General features: G+C 40.2%; 1 long non-coding RNA gene across 1 annotated transcript in view; it reads right to left on the bottom strand.

The window, feature by feature from the left end:
* Positions 1–12,590, bottom strand: part of LOC138414027 (uncharacterized) — a 45,666-nt gene extending 33,076 nt beyond the window's left edge. Inside the window, exons 1-2 of the long non-coding RNA XR_011246390.1 lie at positions 12,247–12,590; positions 10,053–10,331 (exon numbers count right to left, since the gene is read on the bottom strand). This is a non-coding gene — a long non-coding RNA (uncharacterized lncRNA). The remainder of the gene's footprint in view (positions 1–10,052; positions 10,332–12,246) is intronic.
* Between the last annotated feature and the right edge of the window lie 268 nt (positions 12,591–12,858).

The raw sequence follows: 12,858 nt of genomic DNA, 5'->3' as shown, positions 1-12,858 counted from the left end.
ATTGGCAGTTACAAATTAGGTGTCCAGAAAGACAGTTCAACTGAAAAAAGTATTTTACTTCTACAACACCCGGGCTCACTTACTGATAAGCTCTAAAGAGAGACTTTTACAAAGTGAATTTGATGTGTAGCTTTGTTCTCTTCACTTCTATCCCCAGAACACCCTTGCTATTAAAATAAAAAGTAGAATTTGAACTAAATCCTTAAAAAGGGAAAACATATGCAAGTAACTCAAGAGAGAAAAGGTTAATAAACAGGTTTAATAATCCTGCTTATTAAACCCCCTCCATGGGTTTATCACTGAGGTTGAAAAAAGACAGCATCAGAACACACATAAATGGTTTCTCCTGGCCCATTGTGTCGTCTGCCCTTCTACTATGTAACCCTTACAAAGCTACTTTGTTAAAAACAAGAAACTTTTACAAATAGAATTATTTTCTCACCCAGATGTTATGTCGGTTTATTTGCTGAGATACAACGTCTTTCTCTGATCCAAAGATGAACTTCCAAACTATACTAAAAGTCATATAGAATGAAAGAACTTAGTGAATTCAAAAATTATGCTTTAGGGTTTGGAGTTGATAAAAAAAAAAAAGAAATAGCAACTAGATTTGAACCATTGGAGGTTTTGATGTTAATTTTTTTTTAATTTTTATTGGAGTATAGTCGATTTACAATGTTGTATTAGTTTCAGGTATACAGCAAGGTGAACCAGTTATACATATACATATATCCACTCTTTTTAGATTCTTTTTCCATATAGGCCATTGCAGAGTATTGAGTAGCTGTTAATTATTTTGACTCTTTAACATTTTATTCAATTTAAGGTAAATTTATTTTCTTCTTTCCTAAATGGCTCTGGGATTAAGAGCAAGTCTCAGACTTGAGGCAGAATTTTACAGCCAAGTTACAAAAGCCTGACAAACAAAGTTTATAATGGGAACACACAACAACATGACCAGCACTACTACGATGGAATCAAAATATGTGGGAAATAAATTTTTTTCCAGTAATATACAGGAGAATATGCAATTCCCACATTGAAATAAAGCATATTTGCTGGTTATTTACTAGGAATAACCAGTATTTCTATGTTGAGGGAATACAGTAATTCAATCCGCACATGCCTGAAAAATGCGAACACAGGTAATGGCCAACTTGTCTTGCTTCCTCATTGAAACCAAATGGAATTTGCCTACAACAAGCAACTCTTATTTTGTGAGTATAAATTCAACAAGAGATTTAAAAAGAGGGAGAAAAAGACTGAAGCCAGACTACATAAAATAGGAAAAACAGCAGAATACCCCAGTTGTCCAACCCAGGGCAGATATAAAATAAAACTGAAAATAGCTTAAGGAAGATGCTATACAGGTCCTGGTGTTCCTTCATGTTGCATTTGAGCAGGAAAAAAAAAAAAAAATGGGGAGAATACAAGATCTGGTCCCTTAGCTTCACAAAGTTCCATCCCAGCTGGAGAGCCATAGTGTTACATGCATTCATGAACACAGATGAGTCACACCTCAGTACTGGTTCAGAGTGTCCCCATTTTCCAATCCCTGGCAGAATCTCTCTGATCATTTCTTATCTTTCAGAAAGTAGATCAGTCCTGTTATTTACCACCACAGAGAAGTTAACCCATGGCCCACCCTCCTTTCTGTTATTCTGTCTTTTTAAATTCTGGGTTCTCCTGTTTTCTCAGCTCATCTCCCCACAGAGAGCTTTTCTTGGGAGGGCATGTGCGTTCACTTTTCCTTACTGTCATCATCTTAATAGCTTACAGTTATGTAGCACTTCCCACTTTCCACACTCTTTCAAACATCCCAGGGGGCTTCCCTGGTGGCGCAGTGGTTGGGAGTCCGCCTGCCAATGCAGGGGACACGGGTTCGTGCCCCAGTCTGGGAAGATCCCACATGCTACGGAGCGGCTGGGCCCGCGAGCCATGGCCACTGAGCCTGCGTGTCCGGAGCCTGTGCTCCGCAACGGAGAGGCCACAACAGTGAGAGGCCCGCGTACGGCAAAACAAAAACAAACAAACAAAAAAAACATCCCATAGTGCCCCTATGCAGTAGTAGTATTATTCTCAATTTACTCAGGAAATGAAACAGTATTAACAGACTCATTGTTTATATACAGGATCCATTCCCAGCCCCATCCCGAAAAAAGGATTTATTATAACTTCTCATTTATAAGCATTACATAAATGACTTTCTCATATAAACAAAACATTCCTTTTGGACACCAAAGCTGCATTTTAATCATTTTGTAAGAAATCCTTCTCAAAAAACTTATATGTCATAAAGGATAGTCAATGCAATTTAACCTTTTCTTGAAGAGCCGAATATAAATGTAAATATCATTATCTTATAATTATGTAATATAGTTTTGTTCCTTTGAGTTTAGCAATTTTCCCCCTTATTCCTTTCAGGCTATCTGCTGTAACTTCCCATTTTAGTGGGCCTGCCTCTTACAGTCCCATTTCTGTTTCAAACACCCTGAAGTCATCTAAACCAAGAATTAGACAACCATGTTTATTAAAAACGGCATGTCAGATACGGTTCAAGGAATGACATAGAAATTATCGTTAATAAGTTTGGTGCAGAGATCTTAAGAATGCTGTTTCACTTTTCAAAGAAAGCCCTTTTCAACTTTTCCACTCAGGACCATGTTAAGAAAGGAAAACCTGAGGTTGCCAAAGTCTAACCTTCAGATAAGCTAGGTGGTTGTGAACTTTGATTTCCATTTTCATTCACATCTACCCAGTTTCTTATATCCTCCTGTGAGTTATCTGCCAACAGGTCTCAAAGCAGAGTAGGAATCTATGAACAACATTACTTTTTTGCCCAGTGTTACTGGTACTAAATTAAGTCACAACAATTTGAACAATCTACTCCAGACCCCCAAAATTACTCTGAATAATTTCAAGAAGAAAAAAAAAATAATCAGTTGATAACTGATGCAAAAACATCTTTTCCAAGATTTACTTACTTTAATGAGAGGAAAGTCCACTGGAATAGAAGTCAAGAAATCTAGTTTTAATGCTAACTAGCTATGTGATCTTAGCTAAATCACTTGATTTATCTAGTTCAAATAGTCTATTTTTGTTTTTAATTAACTGACATGATTGAACAACATGAATTTTAAGGTCCCATTCAGCTTCCCATATAACCTGGCATTTAAAATAGGGTTTGATAAGCAAAATCTATGAAGTGTATGACATCTAGTGGCTTCTCAGTTCATGTACATCCTGACTATTCAACAATTCCCATGAAGTCACCGTGGATTAGTATAATCTCATACATGCAAATATTTAGAATTTTAAAAGAGTGATCTAGAGGATAATCCAGTTCAACCTCCTCATTTTACACTCATGACAACAGAACAAATAGTGGTCATATCCTTGCTTAATTAAGGACCCAGAGCTAGAGGTTACCCACAGTCTGCTGACTCTAAATCCAGTGTGTTTATCTTCTTTATTTTTATGTTCCCCACAAATGCCAAAAAAGGCAAGAAATAGTACCATAAAAGACCAAGAAGGATTTTATTCTTTTATGCAAGATCATGTCAATGAAAAATTAATCAGTTGATCTAAGAAAGAAATGCAAAATTTTATGCAAGCCAAATTGAGGATTTTAACCTGGAACAGCCTCTCAGAAAGCTCTCAAAACTATTTCGGGTGTTAGAAGTCAAAGCACAGTTATAGGGCTTCCCTGGTGGTGCAGTGGTTAAGAATCTGCCTGCCAATGCAGGGGACACAGGTTCAAGCCCTGGTCTGGGAAGATCCCACATGCCGTGGAGCAACGAAGCCCATGTGCCACAACTACTGAGGCTGAGCTCTAGAGTCCGTGAGCCACAACTACTGAGCCCACGTGCCACAACTACTGAGCCTGTGTGCTACAACTACTGAAGCCCGTGCGCCTATAGCCCGTTCCCCGCAACAAGAGAAGCCACCGCAATGAGAAGCCCACCGCAACAAAGAGTAGCTCCCGCTCACCGCAACTAGAGAAAGTCTGCATGCAGCAACGAAGACCCAATGCAGCCAAAATAAATAAATAAAATTTTAAAATTAAAAAAAAAAAAGAATTACCAAAAAAAACCCCACAGTTATATACGTTTTTGAGATGGGGCTATACATTAAATGATGTAGATAGTTTGCACAATCCAAATCTGAAAATACAAAATGGTGGATCATTGTGACCCTTTACAAGATTGTAAGGAGACAGGTTAGGGGGTCCCCTGAGAAAGAGAACCAGAAATGGCTTTCTTGACATAAGAGAATCCATTTTGGCCTAAGCCATTTTGTGACCTAAGCCTGGCCACAATGCTTGCCCTTAAACAGGTCAAAGTAATTAATGATTTTAAGGGAGGGAATGCAGAAACTAGGGAGGAGCAGTCAAGAAACAATAGTGCAGCCTTGGGGCAGGGTCCTGGCTCCTCAAGGTATATACACAACATATCTTTGAGTTCTGCAGGAACTAAGGCCCCCCCAGCCAGGTGGAGGATAGAATGACGACTTCAATCAACCTGTGCCCCAATTCTAGGCTGAATTCTCCTCTGCTCAAGCCCCTTCACGAATATACATGTACCCTTAGCTTAAAACTTCCCCAATTTTGCTGTTTGGGAGACACTGCTTTGGGAGTGATCCCCAGTGTTCTCCTTACTTCCCGCAAGTAATAAATCCTTCCTTCTCGTGATCTTTAGCTCTGTTGTGTCTACTGGCTCAACACCCACCAAGAGGAGAACCCAGTTTTCAGGTAACAAGATCAAAAAGGAACATAATCGTTTAGGAGTTGTTGGTGCTAGGAGATAGTTGCTCTTTATGGTTGAGCCAGTATTTCTGCCAAAAGGGGGGTGTGGTTGATGCATAATGCAGCTACACAATGCACAGTAGAGGCGAAAGAGGAGGCCAAAGGGCAGAGAAAAAATTTTATGTTTAAATGTTCCTTAACTTGCCTTAGAATATGAGTTTTTATTTCACCAATCATTATCTAACATCATACCTGTTAGTGATTATCACACTGTTTTATAATGGTTGTTTACTTGTTTAAATTTCCTCATTGGTCATGAGTTTCATGAGACTAAGAACCCCAGGTCTCACTCATTTTTGTGGCCCCGGTACCTACAGTTATATTGAGCCTATCACTGATGCTAAAATCTATATATTTACTATCTATCTATCATCTATTTATCTACCTACTTATCAATCAAGGATTGGTAACATATTGTCAATATATCCTTTTTAAATGTAGTGAAGAGTGTGCAATTTTATAAAATAAAAATGTAATTGTGTATTACTTGTATGGCCAAAAAGAAGATAAGTTTATTGGACTGTTTTCCCCACCTTCCATTGGAAAACCACTTATCTTCATCCTGCATCACTTGGGTGGGTCTCCCTTGGCCCCGGAGGAGATTCAGCCCCAGAAGTTCATGACCCAGGCTTGGCCAGTTTGTCTTCCCCATTTTTCTGGGCGTGTCTGTGAGGGTATTTCTGGATAAGAGTAACATCTGAATGAGTAGACTAAAGCGGACTGCGCCTTCCTAATGATCCACTGAAGATCTGAATAGAATAAAAAAGCTAAGTGAGAGGAAACTCCTCCTGCCTGATTATTTGAGGTGGGACATTGTCTAGTGGAAACTCAATTTCCCACTGATTAACAGGATTACGCATCCTGGCTAGGACAGTAATGTGGGAAGTTGGGTGGGGCTGGGGAAGTAAAGCTAGATCCCAAATAAGGGGGACCACATCACTCTGCTTCCAGCTTCACTCCACTACAATCCACTCTCTCTGGTACAGCCCGCGTAACATTCCTAAGACAAATCTGATAGACCTAATCCTTCTTATGTCTCTTCATTGGTCCTGAAAAAAAGTGTAAACTCTCTATACATTGGCCATCATCTCTAAATTCTGCTTCTCTGTCCAGGACCTTTTGTTTTTAAACCCCTACCCCATTTCTACGTGGCCCGTTATAGACACACAATTTTAAACATGTTTTGGTTTTGTTTTGTCGTTTGTCATGTGCTGAGATCACTCTTCACTTGCAAGACTGTCACTCAGTGAAGAAAAATTAGAATTATGATCCTAGTTACACTATACATAAAAAAGAAAACAGGCAAAAGAAGCTATTTATTCCTGAAAACCTTTCTGGAACAACTAACCAATAAATATACGGTAAACACATGCTATGCAGTAAACCCTTAGTAAAGGTGCAGTGGCTAATACAGTGACACATAAAACAATGTTTCTGTCTTCAGTTAGCTGTATGAAGAATACGGAGACAATATTCCTAAACATTAAAATAAAAGTTAAAAATGATAAAAGATACAAACACTAAGATCAACATAACAACAGGAATGCCTTCATATGCTTTCATGTGATAGTCCATGATTGCCAGGAAATCACCCAGTGTTGAGGTGACGCAGTTTGGAAGAGTGGAAGAAACATACATTTTGGAGACAAATAGACCTGTGGTCCACTCCTAGCCCTGATTTTACTAACTCTATAACTGTGACCAAACCACTTAACCTCCCTAAATCTGTTTCCAAAATGATGAGGTACCATGCAGAATAATTATGGGGATTAAATAAGTTGCTCAAAAGCAGTAGAGATTTCCACCTGGAACACAGATGTTTGAATGTGAAGCACCTAGGCTGGAGCCCCTGGGATGTAAATGACCATCCTACAGCCAGAGGGCCCCTGAATGGTGAGGAACTGGAGAAGTGGTGCTCCTTGAGCTCTGTGCTGAGATAAAAGAAGCAGATCACAGAGCAGGAAAGGACCCAGAAAACACAGGTGAAGGAAGGAGAATATTAGAACACTGTAAAATTGATCACGTGTCTCCCTGTTTGCTACCTCTGTCCTCTGTCATTCCCCCATCTACTCTCTACAAAGGCAAATGCAAATGCTTAAAATAAGAAACACTATGGACTTCATTTCAGCGACATACACGAGAGAGGAGGTGAGAAGAATCCCATCTCACAATCTGTCTCGGAGGAAGAAAAGTCTCTGGAAAGAAAGTAGCTTCTGGCATCTTCAGAGAAAAGGGAAGTAAGCTGAGTCCTATGAGCCTGCACAGAAAAAGGGAGAGGTGAGAAACGCTGCAAATGTGACCCTTAATTGCCATGAGGAACATTCAGGTTCCCAACATCTGATTAACTTCCAAAAGAAATATATACCCAACATATGCTCTAGATACAAATGGTAACTATGAGGTTTGCTAAGGCCTTATGCTGGCCATAGACAAATGGCAAGATTTAGATGGATCTGAAGGGCTAAGATCATGAGCAAGTGAGCAAAGGCCAGGATACAGAAAAACACTGTCACCTCTCCTGGGGTACATCTACTTCACTGGAATTTATGAGGGCAGAGAAGAAACATAAACTGGAAAGTTACCACGGCCTAAGTCGTGAAAGCTCTTTATTGCTAGGATAAGGACAACCTTTGCTCTAGGCAATGAAAAATCATTGTAAGGTTCTCAGCAAAGAAGAGGTATGACAAAACTGAAGATTAATTCAGGGGGATTTTTTAGGATAGTTCCTAATGAACCTAGAGTAAACCTGAGAGGGTAATTAGCCAGAACATTCATTTCCCCAAACATAATTAACTTTTATAGCCCTTTAGAGTTTGCAATGGACTTTTCATACACCTAGTTTCATTTTATTCTCCCAACAAGTTCCAGAATCACGTGTTATTCTTATCTACATTTTATAGCTGAAGAACATGAAGATATCAGACAGGGTCTGCAGGATCTGCCTGAGAGAGTGGCTGCTTCAGTATTTCCCTGCACTACACATTAGGCTGGGGCATTCTGTCAAGTACTGTCAAAAGGAATAATATTTGCTTTTTATAGTCTTTTTCTGCCCATGTGCAGGATATTAAAGCACAAAGGCAGCTAAGATACACACGGACTATAGAGCTCTGCTCTGTGGTAGTACTAGGACTAGCTGTCGTTTTAGAACGAGGTCTAGGTATGCAGAGCTACATCAGCTGTCCCAAATTCCGCTCCTCTTTGCATGACTTTTGAACCCTATTTAAGGATAAAAGCCTGGAGGGAGTGACTTTTTGGACTTTTGTGGTTTATCCAGCGATTTCACCAGCTATGTGATCTTAAGTAGACTCTTGAGAATTAAAAAAAAACATTTTTTAATTAGTTTGTGTTATTGACAAAAAGTCAAGGATATAGGCCTTTATTACAAAGACAATATGTTCTTTTGGGGGACTGCAGTAGAGAAACAATTCAATTAAATTATTGCAAGCCCAAAGGTGAAGAAGGTAATTAAAATATTAAAAAGACCTGTGTCTGAAGTCTCTGTCTCAGGGAAGCAGGTGTTCTTAGGAGACCAAGAGGAAGGAGAGGTGCTTGGAAAATACACTTCAGTTTTAGTGTTAGAAATCAGCAGTGTTACACCGAAAGTAAAACAAGAGAAGACAAGCTGATTAAGCTGCAGAGAGAAATTCCCTTAAGAAAAAAATTACTATGGTAGAGGCAAGAAGGGAAAAAGCGTATCTTTAACGAAAGGATAGATAGGAAACGGAGGTAGAAAGGTAGAAGGTAGAAGAGAACTAAGGTATTCTTCAAAAAAGCAGTAGAAAATGGGGAATGTGTTAGATGTTATTAGGTCAAAACAATGAGATCCACTGAAATAAAATCTAACAGGATGGGAAGCAAAGCCACTAAACAAACTGGAAAACTCAGAAGAAACCAGGGTTCAAACACCACAGAGTGCCCTCTTCAAGGTGTAGATAGGCTTTCTATTTTGGAAGCACCTACTAAAGGTTGACACTGTCATTCAAAATGCCCACAGAACATCTGGACAGTTTTGAAAAGTAAACCAGAAACATTGGTGTAAAATACTCAAAGAGTTAGACAGTGAGTTTCAATTTGACCAAGTAATTATGCTTGTGCCCTGAGTAAACATATGGTTATATATATATAATAAATCTGCATCAGCATCATCTTCTGTGCTGTGGTCTATAGTGATGCTATATGCTATGAATCTGCATGATGCTTGGTATCAGCTTCAACAGCATTCACAATTTTAACCATATTTTTCAGATACAAAATGATTTGCAGGATTAACTGCAAAGAAATCAGAAGGGAAAAAATTCCTATCAGTAAGGACCATACGTCTGATAGCTCTAATGATTTCAGACTAAAACATAAGCCAAGATTTATTTGGAAAGCATTGTGTCACTCCAAATGTGACTGGTAAGTAATTTTATCATAATAATGAACACCTTATAAGTGGTGTCACATTTTCCAAAGTGCACTGCATGGAACAACTAGTCTTGTCAGATGTTGTTAGAAGTTAAGCACCCTTGCATCCCCTCCCCAACAAAAACCTCCACAAAAACACCCTCTTAGTTCTTTTTAAGTGAAATAGCACCCAAATTCCTTTATAGTAGCTGTAAATACTGCTAAATGAATCACAAACACGTTTTGCCTTAGAGATAACACTCGCAGCACCTGTCATGCTCAGCATCTCCTTCTAAAGGTGCCCACAGTCCATGAGGAAAACAGCTGATCCCTGCAGCACAATGGCTAAACCACATGACCAGCCCCTCTGCCATTACAGATAAGACCAGGGGAGGCACCCGACCTAAGGAACAACCAATCCATCCATAAGTTGGCCTGTGACTTATGATGATGTGGCTTGGCAATGAGACAACTACTCTGATTCTCCCTGGTACCTTGAACCAGGACATGTGGAATAAATTGGCCAGTTGGTAATAGGAGGAGAAGCAAAAGACAAGACTGACTGAATCTTGTTACTAGCAGAGTACTAGAGTTCAAAGCACAACTTCCTTATACTACAGAGCACCTCGGATTCTGATCAACCATCAAGCTGCAGTCTTTGCATGGGCCTCGCATGAGGCCCAGTTGTCAATTTTCCTGCAATCCACCTGGCCTGGCTACACAGATGAGATTCTCCTTTCCCTTTCTACTTCATGTTGTTTAAGAATAAATTTCCTATTTGTCAAAATCACCAAATGAGTTTCCTTCTTGCAACCAAAAGACCACGTCTCCCCATTCTCACTGTAATCAGATTCATTCTTACCTGGTTATGTTCCAGCTGAATGTTTTCCTAAGATGTACTAACAGCAAAGGAGAACTTTCCATGCAATCTTCCATTGTTACACACCCTCTGTACTTCCTTTCTTTTTTAATGTTCTTACCTGAGTGAATAAGAGATTATAGATCATCTTGAATCTTCTCTAATTCATATTTCTAAAAAGTTGATTATGTGCAATCTTCTATTATTTTTAACATTTTTGTAGTGTAGCTCTTAAATAATTTTGTTCCACTTCTCAAAGCAGAGATGTTGAGAATCACTGTCCTAGAAAGTATGTAGAGTAGTAGACATAAATTATAACACTGGATGTCAGTCAATATTTTTTTTGTTGGTAAATACAAATAAAGTTGCATAAGAGCATGTTGTGCTCTGGATCTGAGATCTGCTGGAAGCTCCCATCATCTTTGCTTAGCCCTTAATGTGCATGATGAAAGTACCCCTTCCTAACACCAGAGGGCACTGTGCCGTCAGGATACTGCCAGCAACTGATTTTTGCAGCTGCTTCTATCAATACATTCCTAAACCACATTCAACCTCTCAGAAAAGCCTTCTGCTTTTTCTTTTTGCTATTCTTGGGCCAGGACTGGTTCTGAGGTTACATGAGAACAAGGGATTAAGAGAGGCTGCTAAAGACCAAGTTTCACAGGGATAAGAACAATCTGTAATTTTTTAGCCATTATTATTCTGCCTCTAGCAAATTCAGTATCTTGATCTTTCTGGTCCTCATTATTCTCATTTAAAATTAAGATACAATTCTGGCTTCCCTGGTGGCGTAGTGGTTAAGAATCCGCCTGCCAATGCAGGGGACACGGGTTCAAGCCCTGGTCCCGGAACATCCCACATGCCGCGGAGCAACTAAGCCTGTGCGCCACAACTACTGAGCCTACGCTCTAGAGCCCGCGAGCCACAACTACTGAAGCCCGCGCGCCTAGAGCCAGTGCTCCACAACAAGAGAAGCCACCGCAATGAGAAGCCCATGCACTGCAACAAAGAGTAGCCCCCCGCTCACCGTAAATAAAGAAAGCCTGTGCGCAGCAGCAAAGACGCAACACAGCCAAAAATAAATAAGTTGTTTTAAAAATTTTTTTAAATAATTAAGATACAATTCTCGGGAAAACATGTCTAATGAGCATAATTAAACAGTTTTGCATTAGAAGGTAAGACTAGATCCTGTTGATTCTCATTGCAATTTAAATATGGGAAGTCAGATTGGTTTACTTAAGCCTATAAAATTGTGTCTAACTACTGGAACTTCTTAAAGAGAATACCCACCAAGTACTATCAATAATCTACTCTTATTATAAAGCTTCTTCTAAATCTCATTAGTACAGGGGTTAGGGCTTCTTTCTTTCACAATCTAGATTAAGAGGTAGTTTTTCAAGCAAGGATTGTCTCAACACTCATTAATTCCCTCAACATATACTGAACATTAACTGTGTGCCAGGCTTATATCTGCTAGATGCTGGAAAAAATACACAAGTTGTGCTTTCGTGAAGTTTTCAATCTGAGGCAATAAAATATTTTTTTAATTGTAAAACTGAACTGATAGGTGCTATAAAGAGAGCTCCAGGAAGCTATCAGAATATATAACAGGGAGACTTGCCCCATCTGGTAAGGGTGGTCAAGAATGGTTCCCCTAAGGAAACGATTCTTGAGATCTAACAACTAAGTATGTGCTAAATATGCAAAAAAGGACCTGGGGCAGGCAGAGATGAGGATGGGGAGAATAATCTCAGCAGGTACAAAAAAAATCTGTGGGAGAAGACCTGAGAAATAAGGTCACTAAGGTTCAGTTCAGTGTATGGTGGGAAAGTGGGAAAGCAGGGCAGAGGCCCTCAAAGCCATGACTATCTTTATACTGAAAAACACTTAAAGAATTTTAAGTTGGAGGTTGCCACGATCCTATTTGTATTTAAAAATACTATTCTGGCGCCATGTGAAAAATGAACACAAAGTCAGGTTAGGAGGCTACTGATTATTGAGCTTCATGGAAGGATGACCCTGAAGGTGGCAAGTTGTCGAGAGCTGATGTTGAGAAAGTAAAATCCACAAAACTTGGTGATGGAGTATATAAATTATAAACGAGCTCATTGTGCTTCTGATTTCAAATCACCAACTGTTTTAAATTGGCTGGTAAATGAAAATAGAGCCATTGGATTACAAACACTGAGACCCCTGCCTGAGAGAATCCCTGGGGTCGGCGTGGTTATTTTCTTAAGCAAAAGATTCGCTGCATTCTCATGGGCTCTGTGGAAATGCTCCCCGATAGATTGGCGGTGGCGTGTACAAAGCAATGTCCGAGGAAGGGCGCTCGCCCCTGGATCACCAAGGCTTGGGTCTTGGGAACCCTGGAGTGCAATAAGGAGGGCTCGGTCGATTCACCGCCACAGACTTCGGGGCCCTGAGTAGTCCCCAGAACTCAGCAGTCACTCCAGGTCAGGTGGCGCCGAAGCAGCAGCGAACGTCGGCCTCTATTCCGGTGTTCATCCCACTGCCAGGGATGATATTCAGCTTGCCGGAGATTTGCCGGAAGCTCAAGACAGCCCCTCTTCTTCGCTACGGTGGCCGAAAAGGCCCTGGAATAATAAGCCAAGTCAGCCTGAAGAAGGCGCACGCGCATTGCGGACTTCTGGGCTCTGGGAAAGGCTCAATACCTGACGGGCAGAGAGTGCAGGTTTAGCGTCTGTAGTTTCTTCTCCCGCCCCGCCGCACCCTGATTTTCTAGAAGGGTTGTCGCCCTACAAGCTTGGTTTAGAGAAAGGAGGACCCGCCATTCCCCGTTGTCAATTAG

Source organism: Delphinus delphis, chromosome 3 (assembly GCF_949987515.2).
Source record: "Delphinus delphis chromosome 3, mDelDel1.2, whole genome shotgun sequence".
In the NCBI taxonomy this organism is placed as follows: Eukaryota; Metazoa; Chordata; class Mammalia; order Artiodactyla; family Delphinidae; genus Delphinus; species Delphinus delphis.
This window is presented reverse-complemented; position numbering and strand designations above follow the sequence as displayed.